General features: G+C 39.1%; 1 long non-coding RNA gene across 1 annotated transcript; it reads left to right on the top strand.

The window, feature by feature from the left end:
• The first annotated feature begins 80 nt into the window (after positions 1-80).
• LOC138749491 (uncharacterized) lies at positions 81-5450 on the top strand. The gene is made up of 2 exons (XR_011348692.1): positions 81-2678; positions 3384-5450. It is a non-coding gene; the product is annotated as an uncharacterized lncRNA (long non-coding RNA).
• The last annotated feature ends 18493 nt before the right edge of the window (positions 5451-23943 follow it).

Here is a 23943-nt window from a genome sequence, read left to right as displayed (position 1 = left end):
GGGTCTACAGGAGGGAATCGCGCTTCCCTCAGTTAATGGTGATGGGTTGGGGGGGGGGGAGGATCCAATCCAAGCTGCCCTGAAAAGCTGGTGGGGTGGGGATGGTGTGTAGTGGTCTGGGGCACTGCTGTCACTCTGACAGTCAGGGTGTGCAACAGAGGTGCGGACCATGACTCCCAGTGTCCTGCTTCAGGTCCTAGGGGTGGTGGGGGGGGTCTCCAGGGAATGCCAGTGGACTCTCCCTCTTCCCTCTGGCTGTTCCCAGCCCCGGACCTTTCCACCAAGAGGGTCACCTCCACCCAGCCTCCTGGGGGAGGTTCTGTCCTCAGGAAACTTCTTTATGGGACATGCTGAGATCGGGGAAGGTGCTACTCAAACACAGGGTCATTCTCCTTAAAAGGTTTTCCTGTCCCAGCTCCGGAGAAGGAGAATTTTTTAAAAATGAGCAAGTGCCTGAAGAACTAACTGTTTTACGAAGCTGCTGGTGGGACATTGAGTCCCCCTCACACTTGGGGCCAGCGAGCTAGCGCTTGTGGATTGGAGGGAGTGTTGACTGAAGGCCAAAGTTCTTCAGACTGACAGGGAGGGCAGGGATGTGGAAGGACCCCTGTCAGCTCAGTGGGTAGGGTCCAGTCACAAGCCTTGCCCTGCCCCTTGACCCAGCGATCAGAGATGAAAGACATTGGTGGGGGGGGGGGGGGTGCGTGGGGATCCACCTAATCAGTCTGATAGTGGGACAGATGTTCCCGTTCCGCCCCCCACCAGGCGTTTGCTTTCCTTCGCCATCACCTCACCATTTACGTCCAAGGCAGCAATACTGTAGCTGCGATGTGTGAAAGCACCTTTCAGGTCCCTGTGTACGGCAGACTAAAGCCCTGTTGTAAAATATGTGGATGGGGCTCTCTCACATCACAGATGGGGAAAGTATAATTTTATATTTGTATTTTCAAAAGTTTGTGAAAGGTTTCCATCCGATCCGTGGTCCAGAAATCAATGTGTTTGTCTGAAAAATTTAAAAAAATAAACTGTTTTCAACTCAGTTCTTGTCAGTGCCTTCAGTACTAGTGCAGTTGTGGGTGTGGGAAAGGGGGTGGGGGGAAAGAGTGGGGGATACATTCCCCACCCCTTTCCCAACACGTGCTTTGTGACAGGAAACGGGGTGTCATCAGAACATCGAGCGGTAGTGATGGCAACCCGCATTCGAATCTGGCGCTGTCTGTAAGGACTGTGGGCCTTCTCCCCGTGTCTGCGTGGGGTTTCCGCCAGGCGCTCCAGTTTCAGAAACCTGCGGGGATCGGGGTATTTGGGTGGCATGAGCTCGTGGCCTGAAAGGGCCTGTTACCGCACTGCGTGTCGAAATTTTAAAAGGTAAACAAGAGGATGAGAGGGTTAACGTGTGAGAAGCATTTGATGACTCTGGCCCTGTGCTCCTTGGGGCTTAGATGAATGAGCGGGGTGGGAGTCATTGAAATGTTCCAAATATTAAAAGGCCAGGATACAGGCCTTTCGGCCCAGGTTGCCTATGCTAGTCCCACCTGAGGTCTACATCCCTCCGTATCTAGCCAACGTGCCAAAAGCCTTTTTGACCACCTGATCTACTTGTGATGCCATTTTCAAGATATTATGTACCTGCACTACTAGATCCCTCCTCTCCACAACACTCCCCAAATCCATACCCTATCCTGTGTAGGTCTTACCCACGTTAGACCCCTGCAATGAGCAACACCTCCCATTTCTCCCCTTTAAATTCCACCAACCAATCAAGACCCTGCTGCAGTCTTCAGCCACGTGTGGTGGTGGAGAAGATGTTTTCAGTAGTGGACCAGAGGGCATCGGATAAAAGGACTTCAAGATCCTTTTCCTGCCATAGGCATTGCCTGCCTGCCCTTAGAGAGATAAAGGAGAGTCCCTTCAGAGTCACTGATTTTTCCATAGATTAGCCTCCAGTGCCCCCGCAGCCTCTGCAGATTTCATTCAATCTACCGGCACCTTTACAGCAGGGATGGGAAATTTCTTCAGCCAGAAGGTGGTGAATCTATGGAGTTCATTGCCATCAATGGCTGTGGAGGCCAAGTCATTGGGCTGATTTAAAGCAGAGGTTAGTAGGTTCTTGATTAGATAGGGCATCAAAGGTTATGGGAAGAAGGCAGGAGAATGGGGTTGAAGGCAGAAATACATCAGCCATGATTCGAATAGCTAAATAAATTCAATGGGCTAAATGGCCTAATTCTGCTCCCACATCTGGTCCTATATATGGAAAGGTACATGAAAACTTAGCTTGTACAAGAAGCAACAGATGCAGGAAAAGAGGGCAAGATTCCAGAGGGAATGGAAAAGAGAATCTCATTTAAATTAAATTACTTTTTTTTAAACCAGGATCTAGCATCAATGAACTTCCTACTTAGGGAAATAAAAATTAACATGAAATATCACAAAAGGTCTTACAGAAAAAGAACAAAGTCCCATCAGGAAACATCTTATTGCTAACGTTCCTTGTGTTTCATGGATCTTTTGCATGTATTTTCTTCTGTGTAAAATTATTGTCTTAAAATGTTTATATTCTATCCTTCATGTGGCAGCACAAATATTATCCTCACAAAACTCAACACCGCAGCAATATTGGGCATTCAGGACATACCACCACTCCCCCACTACCACCTCACCACCACCAGAAGCAGGTAAAATGACCTTTATAATTACAAGTTTATCATCTGATTGTACAAGTACAATCTGCCGAAACAGCATTCTCCAGTTCTCTGTGCAACAGTACTCATATACAAATATTAAAATAAATATTGTGAGATAAATAGTGGAGTCACGGAAGTTTTGTATGAGTTGTTTAGCATTTGTTGAGCATTCTCGCTCCCCGGGGAATGAAGCTTTTCTCAGCCTGGTGGTGTTGGCCCTGATACTCATATCAACCAGGTGGGATCCCCACTGCACAATGGGCCAAATGGTCTGCTTCCGTCATGGGTGATTCAGTCAGTCATGACACAAAAGCAGTTTCCTGATTCAGGAGAAGGAAGACAAATATTTTAAATATATCAAGGAGCAGGAAATGTCCATGGAGCCTTTCAAATGTATTAATGAGAATGTGGAACGTGATGTTGAGGAGGGAGATTTTTTTTTTTAATTTTTTTTATTTTTCACACTATAAACCATATTGACCAAGATACATACAGACATTTTTTTCTCTTGAATATATACAGTGTTATTTTCTCCCCTTTTCCCTTCCCTCCCTCCCTCACTCCCTTTCCCATTTATTTAAAGTTCAATCTATAAGATACATTAAACCCGTTAAACACTGTTGTCACTCAACAAAAATAAACAAGAAATTTTACTGAGTCAGTTCTTTTCGTTGTCTTCTCCTTCTGTCATTTTAGGTGGTGGAAGTCCACGGTAGGATTTCTCTATTGTATTTCATGTATGGCTCCCATATTTGTTCAAATATTGTAATGTTATTTCTTAAATTATATGTTATTTTTTCTAATGGAATACATTTATTCATTTCTATGTACCATTGTTGTATTCTCAAGTTGTCTTCTAATTTCCAGGTTGACATAATACATTTTTTTTGCTACAGCTAGGGCTATCCTAACAAATCTTTTTTGTGCTCCATCCAAATCGAGTCCAAATTCTCTGTTTCTTATATTACTTAGGAGGAAGATCTCTGGGTTTTTTGGTATCTTGCTTTTTGTGATTTTATTTAATATCTGGTTTAGATCTTCCCAAAATTTTTCCACTTTCTCACATGTCCAAATTGCATGAATTGTTGTTCCCGTTTCCTTTTTACAGCGAAAACATCTGTCCCATTTATTTAACCTTTGAGGTGTGATGTATAGCCTGTGCATCCAGTTATATTGTATCATGCGTATCCTCGTGTTTATTGTATTTCTCATAGTTCCGGAGCATAGCTTTTCCCATGTTTCATTCTTTATCTTTATGTTTAAATCTTGTTCCCATTTTTGTTTAGGTTTACCGTTTGTTTTCTCGTTCTCCTTTTCTTGCAGTTTGATGTACATGTTTGTTATAAATTTTTAAATTATCCTTGTGTCTGTAATCACATATTCAAAATTGCTTCCTTCTGGTAACCTCAGACTGTTTCCCAATTTGTCCTTCAAGTAGGTTTTCAGTTGGTAGTATGCCAACATTGTATTGTGAGTTATATTATATTTATTCTTCATTTGTTCAAAGGATAATAATTTATTTCCCAAAAAACAATTTTCTATTCTTTTGATCCCTTTTCTCTCCCATTCTCTGAAGGAAAGGTTATCTATTGTGAAAGGGGTTAGTTGATTTTGTGTCAATATTAGTTTTGGTAGTTGGTAATTTGTTTTATTCCTTTCTACGTGATTCTTCTTCCAAATGTTGAGCAGATGATGCAATACCGGTGAATTCCTACGTTGCACCAATTTTTCATCCCATTTATATAGTACATGTTCAGGTATCTTCTCCCCTATTTTATCTAGTTCTAATCTGGTCCAATCTGGTTTTTCCCTTGTTTGATAAAAATCTGATAGGTATCTTAATTGTGTGGCTCTATAATAATTCTTAAAGTTTGGTAGTTGTAAGCCTCCTTGTTTGTACCATTCTGTTAATTTATCTAGTGCTATCGTCGATTTCCCCCCTTTCCATAAGAATTTCCTTATTATTTTCTTTAGCTCCTTGAAGAATTTCTCTGTTAGGTGAATTGGTAATGCCTGAAATAGGTATTGTATCCTTGGGAAAATGTTCATTTTAATACAGTTTATCCTTCCTATCAGTGTTAGTGGTGAGTCTTTCCAATGCTCTAAGTCATCTTGTAATTTTTTCATTAATGGATGATAATTGAGTTTATATAGATGGCCGAGATTTTTATTTAGTTGTATACCTAGGTATTGCATTGCTTGTGTCTGCCATCTAAATGGTGATTCTTTCTTAAACTTTGTGAAATCCGCATTATGCATTGGCATTGCTTCACTTTTATTTGCGTTGATCTTGTACCCCGACACTTCTCCATATTCCTTCAATTTCCTATGTAATTCTTTTATTCATATTTCTGGTTCTGTTAAGTATATTATAACATCATCTGCAAATAGACTGATTTTATATTCCTTCTCTTTTATTTTTATTCCTCTTATTTTATTTTCTGATCTTATCAGTTCTGCTAGTGGTTCTATAGCTAACGCGAACAGTGAGGGAGATAGTGGGCATCCCTGCCTTGTTGATCTGCTTAAGTTAAATTGTTTTGATATAAATCCATTTACTGTCACTTTCGCCAATGGCCCCTTATATAATGCTTTAATCCAATTAATATATTTCTCTGATAAGCTGAATTTTTGTAGTACTTTGAATAAATAATTCCATTCTACTCTGACAAAGGCCTTGTCTGCGTCTAAAGCAACCGCTACTGTTGGAGTTTTATTTCCTTCTACTGCATGAATTAAGTTAATAAATTTACAGATATTGTCCGTTGTTCGTCTTTTTTTAATAAATCCAGTTTGGTCTAGATTTACTATTTTTGGTACATAGTCGGCCAATCTGTTTGGTAATAGTTTAGCTATTATCTTATAATCTGTGTTAAGTAAAGATATTGGTCTCTATGACGCTGGTGCGAGTGGATCTTTCCATGTCTTTGGTATTACTGTAATTATTGCTGTTTTGGTATGTTTTGTGTTTTATGAATCTGGTTGATTACTTCCAGGAGGGGAGGAATTAATAAGTCTTTAAATGTTTTATAGAATTCTATTGGGAATCCATCCTCTCCTGGTGTTTTATTGTTCGGTAGTTTTTTTAATATCTCCTGTAATTCTTCTATTTCAAATGGTTTTATTAATTTATTTTGCTCCTCTGTTTGTAATTTCGGTAGTTCAATTTTAGTTAGAAATTCATCTATTTTGTCTTCTTTCCCTTCGTTTTCAGTTTGATATAGTTGTTTGTAGAATTCCCTGAAGTTTTCATTGATCTCCGTTGGATTATATGTAATTTGTTTGTCCTTTTTCCTTAATGCCAATACCATTCTTTTAGTTTGTTCTGTCTTAAGCTGCCATGCTAGAATTTTGTGCGTTTTTTCTCCTAGTTCATAATATTTCTGTTTTGTCTTCATTATGTTCTTCTCCACCTTATATGTTTGTAGTGTTTCATATTTTATTTTTTTGTCTGCCAATTCTCTTCTTTTAGTTGTATCTTCCTTTATTGCTAATTCTTTTTCTGTATTTGTTATTTCCCTTTCCAACTGTTCTGTTTCCCGATTGTAGTCCTTCTTCATCTTAGTTACATATCTTATTATTTGCCCTCTGATGAACACTTTCATTGCGTCCCATAGTATAAACTTATCTTTCACTGATTCTTTATTTATTTCAAAGTACATTTTAATTTGTCGTTCAATGAATTCTCTAAAATCCTGTCTTTTAAGTAGCATGGTGTTTAATGTCCATCTATACATTCTTGGTGGGATGTCCCCTAGCTCTATTGCCAATAACAGGAGTGAGTGACCCGATAATAGTCTAGCTTTATGTTCCGTTTTCCTAACTCTCCCTTGAATGTGGGCTGATAACAGGAATAGGTCTATCCTTGAGTATGTTTAGTGTCTACCCGATTAATATGAATATTCATTTTCCTTTGGGTGTTGTTTCCTCCATATATCCAAAAGTTGCATTTCTTGCATCGATTTAATTATAAATTTGGTTACTTTGTTCTTTCTGTTAGTTTTTTTTCCAGTTTTATCCATGTTTGAGTCCAAATTAAGGTTAAAATCCCCTCCTATTAGTATGTTCCCTTGCGTATCTGCTATCTTCAAAAAGATATCTTGCATAAATTTTTGACCTTCTTCATTAGGTGAGTATACATTGAGTAAATTCCAAAATTCTGAATATATCTGAGATTTTATCATTACATATCTCCCTGCTGGATCTATTATTTCCTCTTCTATTTTGATTGGTACATTTTTATTGATTAATATAGCTACTCCTCTGGCTTTTGAATTAGATGATGCTGCTGTTACATGTCCTATCCAATCTCTCTTTAATTTCTTGTGTTCAACTTCAGTTAGATGTGTTTCTTGTACGAATGCTATATCAATTTTTTCTTTTTTCAGTAAATTTAACAGTTTCTTCCTTTTGATTTGGTTATGTATTCCATTAATATTTAAAGTCATATAGTTTAACATAGTCATTTCATACTTTGTTTATCTTTCCTTTCCGTTTCCTCATCACCACCTTCCCTTCTTATCCATTTCTGCTTTGTTTTTTTGAACACATTATAAGACAACATTTCTAAAACATAAAATATTTCCACTATTCTCATATCTAAAATCTCCCAGGAGGGAGATTTAATGTTAAAATTACCTGCCAGATTTAGCATTTTGGTGCTGGTAGAAAATCATCTTAAGGGACGTCAGTTATTGATTTTATGGGCAATAGATTTTGACATGTAATAACGGGCAACGTGTTCTACTGTCAGGGAAGTGAAAAGAGGTAAAGATTCCTCACAAAATGAAATGCTAAAATCACTCAGATTCTGACGGGCACCTGATAAAAGGTGAGGACTTCAGTTACAATCAACACTGTTCATGCTCCTGGTAATCTTTCAAAGAGCAGCCTTGTCAAATTCCAGTGTTTTTCCAGATACTTATCTCCTCTGCATGTTGGAGGGAGTGAGAATTAAACTGTAATGTGTGGAGAAAATATTGATCCAACAGAGCAAGCTTCTTCTAATCTCTGCTGCCAAATAGGGAGAGGGAGAGAGAGCGTGGAGTAGGTGAGGGAGAAAGTATTTACATGTTTGTTAGTAAAAACATGCCAAAATGCTGAAGGAAATCATCCGTCCTTTTTAGCGTGACAATGAAAAGACCGGCTGGGATTCTCCAGATTTCCAGTATGTTTTTACTACGATCACAGCGCCTGCAGACTTCTGTCCTTCACTTTGCATGTTAGTTGTTGAGTTCCTAGTCAGTTGTGATATAAATAGGGAGGGGAGAAATCCTGGGTATTTTGAGAACTCTTCAACCTAAAATTCACATGTTCATGTCAAAGTTCAAAGTTTGAATTTCAGTTTTATGGTCAAACGTACATGACATCACATTGTAGTAAAGACACAGAAATGCTGGAGGATCTCAGTGAGTCTCGCAGCGTCCAACCTTGACGAAGGGCTCAGGCCCAAAACACCAGTTTTATATCTTTACCTCAGGAGACTGGCTGAGTTCCCCCAGCATTTCTGTGTTCTCCTGTAATTTCATAAACTGTTCTGCAAACTCAGCACTGAAAATGGGCAGTAGAAATTACAGGCAAGGGATATTTCCATGGAAAGAAACGTTCAATAATCAGAGCTTGAGACTTGCCTTTCATTCACCTCTCACTGAAAGGTTTGGAAACAAAAACCCCTCGAGGCACGATTAATTCCAGGGAAAGGAGGAAGTGAAGGGGAGCGGGGTACATTTCTGAAGAAGTAGTCACTCGACCAGCACCTGGGCAAATGACACCATGTCCACATGCAAGCACCAGCAAGAAGGCCCGAATGGACAGCTGCAAATGCATGAAATTAATAATATGCAATAGCCACTTGATGTGAGCTATTGGAGCGACTTCATCCCTAACATCGAAGTACTCGAGATGGCAGAGACCGACAGCATAGAATCCACGCTGCTGAAGATCCAACTGCGCTGGGGAAGTCACGTCTCCAGAATGGAGGACCATCGCCTTCCCAAGATCGTGTTATATGGCGAGCTCTCCACTGGCCACCGTGACAGAGGTGCACCAAAGAAGAGGTACAAGGACTGCCTAAAGAAATCTCTTGGTGCCTGCCACATTGACCACCGCCAGTGGGCTGATCTCACCTCAAACCATGCATCTTGGCGCCTCACAGTTCGGCGGGCAGCAACCTCCTTTGAAGAAGACCGCAGAGCCCACCTAACTGACAAAAGACAAAGGAGGAAAAACCCCAGACCCAACCCCAACCCACCAATTTTCCCTTGCAACCGCTGCAACCGTGACTGCCTGTCCCGCATCAGACTTGTCAGCCACAAACGAGCCTGCAGCAGACGTGGACATTACCCCTCCATAAATCTTCATCTGCAAAGCCAAGCCAAAGAAGAATGTAATTTTCCCTGAATCAGCCATAAAATTGGCATTTGCTTTGACGGCAAAGTTGGAGCCATAAATTCATTGACAACCCACTGAGATCCTCCAGCAATCAGTGTGCTGTTGAAGAAGACGTTTGGTGTTCTGGCCTTCACTGGGCAGGATATGAGTACAAACTGCTATCTCCTGATGCAGCTGTGCGAGTTGTTGGTGAGAACTGTGCCCAGCTATGGAGAGGACATCAATGAGGTGGAAAGGGTGTGGGGATGATTCACCTCGAGGTGAATCGTGGTTGGGGGCAAAGGACTTGAATTAGATAGGCTGTGACTTTATTCCATGGACCATCAGGGGCTGAGGGGTGATCTTACGGATAAAGTGAATGCCCACAGTCTTTGTTTGTCTTAGGGCAGACGATTCTAGAACTTGAGGCCATGGGTTTATGGTGCAAGGGGAGAGATTTCAGGGGAGTGTGAAGGGTAACTTTTCCTCTCGGAGAGTGGTCCATATCTGAAACACGCTGTGTAGAAATGGGCACGGTTGCAATGTTCAAAAGGCAATTGGACAGATCTGTGGATGGGAAGGATTTCAGAGGATATTCAAGATTCCTTATTGTCATGTAATATTACACAAAATTTCCCTCTGCCTGCCAGAGTCGCCATTAGTGTCGCCTGGCGCCCCTTAGAGTATGAGAAAAAGAGAAGCAAAAGAGAGTCCCTTCAGAGACACTGAGTGTCCGTGGATTCGTCTCTAGCCCTCCCGCAGCCTCTGCAGCCACACAGACCCCTGTTCGATCCATCGACAACCCGAGCTCCAGATCCAAACCTCAGGATCAGGAACCCTTCAGCGCCCTCTCCAATCCCTGGTCCCTATGAGCCAGTCTTCTGCATCTCGTGCAGTAAATTGCCCTGACTGTAAATCGCCTGCAGCCTGTGTGGGACCTTCAGCCGCTAAACCCCTCGCTGGCCTGCCGCCATGGCTGTGATATTGATTAAATGTAGGCAAATGGGACTGGAAGCCAGTTTGTTCATGCTCTGTACAGAAGCCCACTGTCACCATGAGTCCTGTAAAACCCAACAGGTAATTCGAAAACAACCTCTCTCGCCCGGGCTTCGATGAGAGTGGGAAACTGGCCGTGGCGAGGTGAGTGGAACACGAAAGTCTGCAGACACTGTGACTTTTGTCAGAACAGAGATGTTGGAGGATCTCAGCAGGTCTTGCAGGAAGTGAAGACAAATAACTGACATTCTGAGCCTGAGCCCTTCTTCAAGGTATAATTCTCCCTCTCTTAAAACAAAGCTGGAGAATGGAGGAAGGGGCAGACGGAGAGCGGGGTGCTTGAGGAGAAAGGGAACGGAGGAGTTTTGCATTGAGCCCACACACTAGAACAATCCCAGAGGGACGAATGGTTCCCCTTCGTAGCTTCAACGTGGTTCTGTCTAATCTGGTTATTTTTCCATCTGTTCAGAACAGGGCACTGAGAAACAGTTGACTACAAAATCACGAGAAACACAAGGACAGCTGCAAGTGGATGAAATTAATAATATGCAATAGCCATTTGATGTGAGCTTATGTAATTTTCCCTGAAACAGCCATAAAATTAGCATTTGCTTTAGTTTCTCATGTTGACTGCAAGCTGTATTGGAAGGAAAGGGGGCTTGGATCTGTATTGCGTTAGGCAGACTGCAGTGGGAATAGTAGCCATTTAACCTTGTCGCTCGTATCAACTTACTGAATTATGTGCGCATTATGTGTCTGCGGCATGCCTGAAGGCTTTATGTGGGAGAGTCCTTGGGGGACTCCATGTCAGCAGTCAAATTTCAATAAACTCTTAAAAAAAAGGTTTCACAAAATGAATACTGCCACAGTTAGGATGGAGTTAGCGCGCTCCTTCCAACTGTTCCCACGTCACCTATCCTCATGTTGTTCACTGACCCTCAGCCTCTCAGGGATACTGCTGTGTGGGAAGGGAAGTGTTTGGTGGGTTCAGAGCAACGAGTCTGGTCACAGGATGTATACAGGAAGGATCTTTATTAAAACGCACATGAGGGGATCGCAACAGGGAGAACACACACTAGGACTCTCGATCACACAACACAGTATAATCAGTCACATGGGGCTTAACTAGCAGCCGTGTATAGATTTATAACAACCCAGGATTACGCGACACTACCCACCTCGTCTAATGTGGGAACAGCTCCAATGTGATCTAACAGCCCTGATCCCTGTGTACTGCACACCTTACCAATGACTCCTCTAGCTTTGTCCACAGCTCATGACCTGGAGTGGAGCACTGAAGAGCAAAAGAGAAAGAGCTACTGCAATGTGGTGCACATTATCGTACGGTAAGTTGGAGGGTCCGGCCCAGGTCATCGTGAGGTGCTTAAAGGGGCCAATGGTTGGGGGTGCACCATACACGGTCAGAGTCCAACCTTGATTGGCAGGTGATGCGACTTCCAACTAGGTTCCAGAGGTAGAGGTCACGGTCACGTTCCAGTCAGAGAGATCTTGTGATCTTCCACAATCCACTGTCTCACCAGGTTCCAGACAGAGCGGTCACGTCACCCTCAACAATCCATTCCCACAAGTGAGAGTCAGGAAAACTGAGTATAAAGCTAGATTACTATCAGATCATTCACCCCTATTATTAGCAATAGAATTGGAGGACATCCCACCAAGAAGATAAAGATGGAGGTTAAACTCCATGCTACTTAAAAGACAGGAATTTAGGGAGTTTATTGAACGCCAAATTAAAACATATTTATAAAACATTATAACAGGATCAGTGAAAGACAAATTTATATTATGGGATGCAATGAAAGCCTTCATTAGAGGGCAGATAATAAGTTATGTGTCTAAGATGAAAAAGGATTACAATCGGGAAATAGAGCAGTTGGAAAAAGAAATAGTAAGTACAGGAAAGGAATTAGTAAAAAGGGATGATATAATGAAAAGGAGAGAATTGGCGGACAAAAAAATTAAATACGAGACATCACAAACGTACAAGGTAGAGAAGAACATAATGAAAACAAAGCAAAAGTATTACGAACACCAAAATATTAGCCTGGCAACTTAAAACAGAAAAAGCTAAAAGAACTGTATTGGCATCAAGGGAAAAGGACAAACAAATTACATATAATCCAACAGAGATTAATGAAAATGTTAAGGAATTTTATGAACAATTGTATCAAACTGAGAACGAGGGGAAAGATGATAAAACAGAGGAATTTTTAGCTAAAATTTAACTCCCAAAATTAAAAGAGGAACCAAACAAACTAATAAAACCATTTGAAATAGAGGAAGTATTAAAAAAGCTGCTGAACAATAAAACACCAGGAGAGGATGGATTGCCAATAGAATTTTATAAAACATTTAGAGTTATTAATCCTCCTCTCCTGGAAGTAATGAACCAAGTAGAAGAAACACAAAACTTGCCAGATTCATGAAAGACAGCAATAATTACAGTAATACCAAAGATGGGGAAGGATCCATTAACACCAGCATCATATAGACCAATATCTCTACTTATCTCAGATTATAAGATAATAGTGAAATTATTAACAAACAGATTGGCCGATTGTGTACCTAAAATAGTAAAACAAGATCAAACTGGATTTATTAAGAAAAGACGAACAGCGGATAATGTCTGTAAACTTATTAATCTAATCCACGCAGTTCAAGGAAATAAGAAACCAACAGCGGCTGTTGCTCTAGACACAGAAAAAGCCTTTGACGGAGTAGAGTGGAACTACTTATTTAAAGTATTACAGAAGTTTAATCTACCAGAAAAATATATAAATTGGATTAAAGCATTGTATAATGGACCGTTGGCAAATGTAAAAGTAAATGGATATGTATCGAGTCACTTTAAATTAAGTAGGGCAACTAGACAGGGATGTCCACTATCCCCCCCTTTGTTCGCCTTAGCAATAGAAGCTTTGGCAGAACTGATAAGAAGAAGGAGTATAAAATCAGCTTACTTGCAGGTGACATCATAGTATACCTAACAGAACCAGAGGTATCAGTAAATGAATTACATAAGAAATTGAAGGAATATGGAGAAATATCGGGGTACAAGATCAAGGCAAATAAAAGTGAAGTGATGCCAATGAGTAACGCAGACTATACAGAATTTAAAAAAGAATCACCATTTAAATGGAAAGCACAAGTAATCCGATACCTAGGGATCAGGTTAGATAATAACTTAAGCCACTTGTACAAACTAAATTATCAGCCACTAATAAATAAATTGCAGGAAGACTTAGAACATTGGAAAGAATTACCGCTAATGTTGATAGGGAGGGTAAACTCCATTAAAATGAACGTGTTTCCAAGGATACAATACTTATTTTAAACATTAACCAATTCCTTTAACAGAAAAATTCTTAAAGGAACCAAAGAGAATAATAAGGAAATTCTTGTGGAAAGGGAGGAATCCAAGGGTAGCGTTAGATAAATTAACAGGTATAATCAAGGTGGTTTGCAGTTACCAAATTTTAGAAATTATTATGGAGCCCCAAATTTGAGGTATTTATCAGATTTTTATCAGACAAGGGAAAAACCAGACTGGACTAAGATAGAACTAGATAAAATAGGGGAGAAGGTATCAGAACATATACCTTGTAAGTGGGATGAAAAGCTGGTGCAAGATAAAAACTCACCAGTATTGGATCATTTTCTTAATACATGGAAGAAGATCCATTTAGAAAGGAAAAAACGAATTACCAAATACCAAAATTGTTATTGACACAAAACCCATTAATCCCTTTTTCAATAGATATCCTTTTCTTTAGAGAATGGGAGAGAAAAGGAATCAAAAGAATAGAAAATTGTTTTTTGGGAAATGATTTATTAACATTTGAACAGTTGAAGTATAAATATGGAATAACTCATGGTACAATGTTTGCATATCATCAATTGAAAGCTTATTTAAAGGATAAATTGGGAAACAGCTTGAGATTACCTGAAGGAAGCAGCTTTGAATATGTGATTACAGACAGAATGATAATCAAAAGATTTATAACCATCATGTACATTAAGCTGCAAGATAAGGAAAATGAAATAAACTATAAACCTAAGCAGAAGTGGGAAAGGGATCTAAACATAAAGATAAAAAATGAAGTCTGGGAAAAGTTATGTTCTGGAACTATGAAGGATACAATAAACACAAGGTTACGCATGATACAGTATAATTGGTTACACGGGGTATATATCACCCCTCAAAAATTTTAAAAATGGGATTCAACATTATCAGATAGATGTTTTCGTTGTAAGAAGGAAATGGGAACAACATCGCATGCAGTTTGGGCATGGACGAAAGTAAATACGTTTTGGGAAGAACTAAATCAGATACTAAATAAAATTACAAAAAATAACATACAAAAAAACCAGAGATATTTCTTTTAAGTAACATAAGAAGTAGAGAATTAGGCCTCAAATTGGATAAAGTGCAAAAAAATTAATTATGATAGTCTTAGCAGTAGCAAAAAAATGTATAATGTCAACTTGGAAAATGGAAGAGAGCATGAGAATACAGCAATGGTCCATGGAAATGAATAAATGTATTCCATTGGAAAAAATAACATATAATTTAAAAATAAAATCACAATGTTTGAACAAATTTGGGAACCATACATGGAACATATCAGAGAGCTTGCCTATGACCTCTATCCCTTAAAATGAGAATGAAAATGATAAGACAAAATGACTAGATTCAGTGTGTAATGAATAGATGACACATTTTCTTGTTTATTTTCCTTTGTGTGAAGATATTGTTTTATGGTTTTATTGTATTGTATATGTTGAATATTTATGGATTTTGGAGGGGGGTGGGTAGAAGGGAGGGAGGGAAAGGGGGGAAAAAAGGGAGAAAAGACCACTGGGTACATTTAATGAGATACGTTTACATATTTTGGTTGATATGGTTCACAGTGTGAAAAATAGAAAAATTATTTAAAAAATCCACTCCCACTAAATTTCAGACAGAGATGTCACGTGACCCTGCACAATCCACTCTCCCACCAGGTTCCAGACGGAGTGATCAGGTGACCCTCCACGATCCCCACTGCAGATGGGCTCTGTACTTCAGTGGTTGTCAGTGGTGCTAGCACGTGAGGTGGGTCACAGTAGGAGGTTGGAGCTTGGTGGACACCCGGCAGAACGTGTGCACAGGAGAAGAAGAGCAGCAACATTGCCCTCATAAGCATAAAATTCGGCCCTTGCATCAGCCTGAGCCCCTCCACTTGCCCCTTCCTCCCTCCTTTCCTCTCCTCCCCACTCCCACCACCTTTTTATTCAGGCCTGAAATGTTGGGTGCCCTTTACTTCCTCTGGAGGCCACGTGACCTGCTGAGTTTCTCCAGCCACGTTTGTGTATTGCACTCAACCCAAACATCTGCAGAATTCCTTGTTTAACTAATTAAGCCCTCAAGCATATTTCATCATTCAAGAAGGACTGTTAAAGGATGCGTAGTGATGCGGGACAGGCAGACACGGTTGCAGGGGAAAATTGGTGGGTTGGGTGTTGGGTTTTTCCTCCTTTGTCTTTTGTCAGTGAGCTGGGCTCTGCGGCAGACTGTTCCTGAACCAGGGTGAGGGAAAAATGGGAGAAAAGGTTCCAAATCTGAAGCTTCACAATCAGTGGAAGAAATTCTCACGTAAGATCGATAATTTGACATGTTACACGGCACTGGATTAGAAAATTGCAAAGTTTCAAGGCCATTTTTAAGATTTATAAAAACAATATAACAAACTTTCAACAGAATATCAGGATCAGTTGGAGTGTATTTACATTTTGGAGAAAAGAGTTGATGTTTTTACGAGTCTGCAGGCTGACACAAAAATGTAAGCATAGAGTTATCGGCCTAGATAGCTGAAAATGGAGAAAGAATTTATGTATTTTTGGACTTACTGAAGGTATTGAAGCCTCTAACTCAATTACAATCTTTAAAGACTTGCTGTTTGAGTTTAAAGGTGTTCTGAGTAAACCTCCAATTTTGGATCATTGTGCTCTGTGGTCAAAACACCCCCACCTGAAGTTAAACGTCAGCCTGGTATTCTCAAACAAAGGAAGCCATGCTTGGAGATGAGGTGAGCTGAAATTTTGTGGTGTGGAAGGTTACGCCCTCGAAATCTTGACAGAAAGAATGAAATTTCAAGAAGTCACCTCTAAATGCTATCAAAAACAACGCTACCCTTCTCTTCGTCTCCCTGCACCGTTGAAAATTTCCCTAAGGAAGGTCCCCTGAAATGGTTAACTTACTCAGTCCGGATCAAGTTGGAAGTAGGTGAAGCTACTCCACAGGAACTTACGTGAATGGTTTCCTGGTTATAAGATGTCATCGCTGAAGATATTTTTGGATTAATTTCTTTCTTTCTGGTTTTCTTTCCTCTTTCTAGTCTTTTGTTTAAATAAAAAGTAATAGGGGATTTCTCCCTTTTTTATACACAATAGTTTAATTTTATAGGCTGTAACTTTTGGTTATTTTTTATTAATTAATTAATGATTTTGATTGTATTGCCGATCATTTCTAGGTGGCTCATCTTGCCGCTTGATGGCTTGTTACGCAGAATTCAGTTTGTTTAGTCTAGAACGAATGGGAACGAACATAACTGTGTAATTCCTGTTTGGAGCCCTCCCAGCTGCAGAGATGGGTTAGTTAGTGTTAGCTTTTTCACTCTGCGCATCTGTGAGAGGTTGTGGAACTTATCAATTGTTTCCCTGTTATGGTTCGTGCTGTGCTCTATTGCCCCTCTCTGGACTGTGCGCTTTCAATAGAGTATCAGCCTGAGCCCCTCCAATAGAGTAGGAGACACTTTTTCAATATATAGATCATATTTTGGATGTATTTTCTGTCGTCATCCAGTGCAGTGGAGGTGGGTGGGTGGGGGGGAACCAAGTTTAGACTGTTTGAAGTTTTTTTCTTGATATATATATGTATATGAGTGTGAATGTGTGTGTATATGTGTATGTATGAATCTGCATGTATGTGTGTGTAAGTATATGAGTATGTATGTTTATGAATGTGTATTTGTGTATGTATGTGTGTGCATGTGTGTATACATGTGTATGTGTCAATGCATGTATGTGCATGCTTGTATGTGTGTGTGCACATATGTGTGTATGGATGTGTTTGTATGTATTTGTGGGTGTATGTATGCATATGTATGGGTGTGCAAATGTATGTATGAGCATATGTATGTGCATGTGGGTGTATATAATGAATGTACATGTATGTGTGAGTGTGTATGTAAGTGTGTGCTTGCATATTTGAGTGTATGTGTCTGAGTGTGCATGTATTAGTGTTCATATATGTGTGCCTGCATGTGTGTGGGTGTATATATCTGTGTATTTATGTATGTGTTTGCGAGTGTATGTATGTCTGTGTTTGAATATGTGTGTGCATGTTTGTGTGTATAAGTATGTATTAGTGAGTGTGTAAGAGTATTTATGTGAGTGCATATGTGTGCCCGCATGTAGGTGTGTATATATGTTTGTGCTTGTATATGTGTTCATGTATGTGTGTATAAGTATGTATGGGTGAGTGTGTGTGTACATACAAACACACATCCATACACAGAATGTATGTGCGTGTATGTCCCTGCAGATATGTATGAATGTGTGTGTATGTATGTATAACTATGTATGTGTGATTTTATATGTGTATGTGTACATGCATGTATGTATGTAAGTGTGGGTGTATGAGTGTGTGCATGTATGTGTGTATAAGTGTGTGTATATATGAATGTGCATGTATGTAGGTATGTGTAAGTTTATTTGTGTGTATGTGGGTAGGTCACGTCTCCAGAATGGAGGACCATCGCCTTCCCAAGATCGTGTTATATGGCGAGCTCTCCACTAGCCACCGTAACAGAGGTGCACCAAAAAAGAGGTACAAGGACTGCGTAAAGAAATCTCTTGGTGCCTGCCACATTGACCACCGTAGTGGGCTGATCTCGCCTCAAACCGTGCATCTTGATGCATCACAGTTCGGCGGGCAGCAACCTCCTTTGAAGAAGACAAAAGACAAAGGAGGAAACACCCAATCCACCAATTTTCCCTTGCAACAGCTGCAACCATGTCTGCCTGCCCCGCATCGGACTTGTCAACCACAAACGAGCTTGCAGCTGACGTGGTCATTACCCCTCCATAAATCTTCGTCCGTGAAGCCAAGCCAAAGAAAGATGTGGGTAAGTGTGTTTATTTGTGTGTATATATTAATGTGGGTGTATGTATGTATTTCTGAATATATGTATGTGTATGTAGGTAGGTGTGTGTGGGTGTATATATGTAAATGTGTTTGTGTGTGTATCTATTAGTGTGGGTGTAAGTACGTATGTGTATATGTGCAAGTAGGTGTGTGTATGCGTGTTCATGTATGTGTGTATAGGTATGTATATAGTGAGTGTGTGTATGTATGTGTATATGCATGTACATGGCTTTGTATATGTATGTATGAGTGTAGATGTGTGTTTGTATGTATCGGTGTGTGTAAGTGTGTTTATGTGTGGGTGTATGCATGTGACTGTGTATGTGTGAGTGTGTATATCTGTATGTATGTGAGCGTTTTTATGTGTTTATACATGTGTGGCTGCATGTATGTATGGTGTATATATGTGCATGCTTGGTGTATGAGAGTGCATGTTTGTGTTTATGAGTATGTATGATTGTGTATGTTTATGTATGTATTTGTGTGTTTGTATGTCTGTATTTGTTTGTGAATGAATGCATGTGTGTGGAAATGTATATATGTTGGTGTATGTGTGTGGCATGTGTATGAGTGAGTGTGTATATATGTGTCTGTATGTATGCATATGTGTGTTTGCATACATGTGTCTGTGTATGTGTTTGAGTATGTATGTGGGTGTATGTATTTGTATATTTATGTGTGTGTGGATGTATGTATATATTTGTGTATATATGTGCTTGTATATGTGTGGATGTATGTGTGTTTGTGTGTACGAGTATGTATGAGTGATTGTGTATGTTTGTGTGTAAGTGTTTTTATGTGTTTATGCATGTGTCTGATGTACGTGTGTGGGTATTCGTGTGTGTGTGTATACATGCTTGTAGATGTGTGTGGATGTATGTATATATTTGTGTATATATGTATGTATGAGTGTATGAATGTATATGCGTGTGCATATATGTGCATGCTAGTATGTTTGCGTATGTGTTTGTAGGTATGTATGAGTGTGTATGTGTTGGTTTGTGGGTCTATGTATATATGCATTTGTGTGTACATGTGGTTGTAAGTACATGTGTGTATATATGCGTGTATATAAGTGAATGCTTGTGTGTGTAAGTAGGTGTGTGTATGCATGCATGTAACTGAGAATATATGTATGCGTGAATATGTGCATGTGACTGTGTATGCTTGTATGTGTGACGTGTGTATTAGTGAGTGTGTATATCTGTAGGTGTGTGTATATATGTGTTTCAGTATGTATGAGTCATTGTGTATGTATGTGTTTGTACGTGTATGTGTGTATATATGTGCCTGCCTGTGTGTATGCATGCATGTTTGTATATATTAGTGTGCATGTATGTATGTACATGTGTATGTGTGTTTATGTTTGCGTATTAGTATGGGTGTAAGTAGGTGTGTGTATGCATATGAATGTTTATACGTGTGTGTAGGTATGTATGAGTGAGTGTGTATTATGTGTGATCATGTATGTGTGGGTGTATGTATACATGCATGTGTGTATATGTGCATGTGGCTGCGTATGTGTGTAAATGTGATTGTAAGTACGTGTATATATGTGCATGCTTGTATATCTGTGTATGTATGCATGTGAATGTGTGTGGATGTATGTATGACGTGTATATGTCTGTATACATGCGTATGTGTTTGTAGATGTGTGTATATGCATGTGTGTGCATGTTTGTGAGTATGTATGATTGATTGTGTATATATGTGCATGTATGTGTGTATTACTGAGTGTGTATGTGTACATATGTAAGTGCATTTATGTGTGTATGAGTATGTATGTAAGTGTATTAGTGTGGGTGTGTGTGTGGAGGTATGTATGTAAGTGTGTTTATGTGTGTGTTGATGTATGTATATATGTGTTTGAGTATGTATGAGTGATTGTGTATGTATGTATGAGTGAGTGTATGTGTTGGTTTGTGGGTATATGTATGAATGTGTGTGTATGTGGATGTATGTATAGTGTATATATGTGTTTGTGTGCTTGTATGTGTATGTGTCTCTGTATGTAAGTGTGTTTATGTTTGCATATTAGTATGGGTGTAAGTATGCATACACGTGTGTGTATGTACTAGTATGGATGTATTTGTGCATATATATGTGTGTATGCATATGTATGAGTGCGAGTGAATGTATATACATGTGTGCACATATGTGTGTATAGGTATGTATGAGTGAGTGTGTATATATGTATTCCTGAATGTGTATGAGGGTATATAAGTGTGCATATGTGTGTGTGGAGGTGTGTGTGTATGTATTAGTGTGGGTGTATGTATACATGCATGTATATATGTATGAGGATATGTGTGTATGAGTGCATGTTTGTGATTATGTGTATGTATGTAAGTGTGTTTATGTATTAGTGTGGGTGTAAATAGGTGTGTATATGCGTGTTCATGTATATAGTGAGTGTGTTTGTATGTATGCTTGTGCATGTATGGTGTATATATGTGTGTATGTGACTGTGTGTGACATGTGTATATCTGTATGTATGTGGATGCATGTATGTGTCTGTGTATTAGTGTGTGTGTATATATGTGCATGTTTGTGTATAGGTATGTATGAGTGAGTGTGTGTGTGCGAGTGCACATATGTGTGTATATATGTAAGCATTTTTATGCATGTGTCTGCATGTGGTTGTAAGTACATGTGTGTGTATATATATGTGCAGACTTGTGTGTGTGCATGTACGTACGTGTGTGGGTGTAAATATGTGTGGTGTATGTATTTGTGTGTTTGTATGTCTATTTGTTTGTGAATGAATGCATGTATGTGGAAATGTATGAGCGGGTGTGCATATATGTATATGTATGTAAGCATTTTTGTGTTTTTCCATGTGTCTGCATGTACGTGTGTATGGAGGTATGTATGAGTGAGTATGTGTTGGTTTGTAGGTATGTGTGTGGATGTATGTATGATTGATTGTGTATATATGTGTGTGCGTGTCTGCATGTATGGTGTATATATGTATTTCTGTATGTGTATTAGTGTGGGTGTATGTATGCATGTGAATGTGTGTGGATGTATGTATATATTAGTGTGTATGTATGTGCATGTGTGTAAGTAGGTGTGTGTATTAGTGAGTGTGTATATCTGTATGTATGTTCTGTTGTATGTGTATTAGTGAGTGTGCATGTGGGTGTGTGTGGAGGTATATATGTAAGTGTGTTTATGTAGGTGTATGTTTGTGTATAGGTATGTATGAGTGTGTGTGTATATGTGTTGGTTTGTGGGTATATGTATGTGTGGATATGAGTGAGTGTATATATATATATATGTGTGTTCATGTATGTGTATCTATGTTTTTATGTGTATGAGCGTGCCTTTATGTGACTGTGTGTGTTTTAGTATGGGTGCATGTTTGTATTAGTGTGTATGTATATGCGTGTGTGTGCATATATGTTCATGCTTGTATATCTGTGTGTCCATGTGCATGTGTGTATTAGTGAGTGTATGTGTCTCTGTATGTAAGTGTGTTTATGTATTAGTGTGGGTGTAAATAGGTGTGTGTATGCGTGTTCATGTATATAGTGAGTGTTTGCATGTGACTGTGTGACGTGTGTATAGGTATCTATGAGTGAGTGTATATATGTGTGTTCATGTATGTGTGTATTTGCATGCTTGAGTGAGTATGTGTTAGTGTGGCTGTATATATGTATGTGTGTGCATATGTGTGGGTGTATGTATGCGAATGCACATGTTTATATGTATCTATTTATATGTGTGTATGAGCGTGCATTTGTGTGACTGTGTGTAGTAGTGTGGGTGCATGTATTAGTGTGTATGTATATGCGTGTGTGTGTGTATGTATATATGTGTGGGTTTGTGTGTAGGTATGCGAAAATGTTTATATGTATGCGTGTGGATGTATGTGTGTATGAGTATGTATGATTGTGTATGTGTATAATATATGTGTGTTTATGTTTGTGTATTAGTGTGCTTGTATTAGTGAGTGTATGTGTCTCTGTATGTAAGTGTGTTTATGTTTGCGTATTAGTATGGGTGTAAGTAGGTGTATGTATGTATATATTTGTGCATATATGTTCATGCTTGTGCATATGAGTGTGTGTATAGGTTTGTATGAGTGAGTGTGTATATATGTGTGTTCGTGTATGTGTGTATATGAGTGTGCATGTGATTGTGTGGATGTATGTATGTGGATGTTTGTATATGTATGTATGTAAGCATTTTTATGCATGTGTCTGCATGTACGTGTGTATGGATGGATGTATGTATGAGTGATTGTGTATATGTGTGTGCGTGTCTATGTATTAGTGTGCATGCATGTGTTTATATGTATGTTGGTGTATGTGTACATATGAGTGTGTATGTGTTGGTTTGTGGGTGTATGTGTGTGGATGTATGTATATATTAGTGTGCATGTATATGTCTATGTATGTACATGTGTATGTAAGTCTGTTTGTGTGTATTTGTGTGTATGTAGGCGTGTGCTTGTATCTATATATGTATATATATGTATGCATGTGTGTGTATGAGTGTGGCATGTGTATTAGTGAGTATGTATGTGCATGTAAGTGTGTTTATGTTTGCATATTAGTATTGGTGTAAGTAGGTGTGTGTATATATGCGCATGTTTGTGTGTATGAGTATGCATTAATGATTGTGTATGTATGTGCTTGTATATGTGTGTATTTGTGTATATGAGAGTACATGTTTGTGTTTATGAGTATGTATGATTGTGTATGTATGTATGCATCTGTGTATGCATGTCAATGTGTGTGCTTGTAAGTGTGTATGTGTATATATGTATGCATGTGTGTAGGTGTATGTACATACGTGTGTATGCATGCATGTAACTGAGGATATATGTATTCGTGAATATGTGCATGCATATGTATGCATGTGAGTGTGTATATCTGTATGTATGTTCTGTTGTATGTGTATTAGTGAGTGTGCATGTGTGTGGAGGTATGTATATATGTGTTTGAGTATGTATGAGTGATTGTGTATGTATGCATGAATGAGTGTGTGTATAGGTATGTATGAGTGAGTGTATGTGTTGGTTTGTGGGTATATGTGTGTGTATGTATGTACGTGTATATGAATGTGTGTATGTACTAGGGTCGATGTAAGTAGGTGTGTATCTGCATGTTTGAATATGTGTGTGTATGCATCAGACTGTGTATAAGTATGTATGCGTGTATATATGTGCATGTTTGTGTGTATGCATGAACGATTGTGTGTTTATGTAGGTGTATGTTTGTGTATAGGTATGTATGAGTGTGTGTGTATATGTGTTGGTATATGTATGTGTGCATATGAGTGAGTGTGTATATATGTGTGTGCATGCATGTGTTTATATGTATGTGTGAGAGAATATGTATATGTATGCGAATGCACATGTTTATATGTATGTATTTATATGTGTGTTGGTGTATGTGTACATATGAGTGTGTTTATGTGTGTGTATGTATGTGTATATATCTGTATGCTTGTGTATGGGTATGTATGAGTGTGTGTATGTATGTATATACTTGTGTATATATCCATATATGTATGTATGAGTGTATATGCATGTGTGTATGTATGTACAAGTGTGTGGAGGTATATGTGTGTGTATTAGTGTGGGTGTATGTAGATTTGTGTGTATGAGTGTGCACATGCATGTGTTTATACATATGTATGAAAGAATGTGCATATATTTGTGTGTGGATGTAA

The sequence above is a fragment of the Narcine bancroftii genome, chromosome 14 (assembly GCF_036971445.1).
Source record: "Narcine bancroftii isolate sNarBan1 chromosome 14, sNarBan1.hap1, whole genome shotgun sequence".
Classification (NCBI taxonomy): Eukaryota; Metazoa; Chordata; class Chondrichthyes; order Torpediniformes; family Narcinidae; genus Narcine; species Narcine bancroftii.
This window is presented reverse-complemented; position numbering and strand designations above follow the sequence as displayed.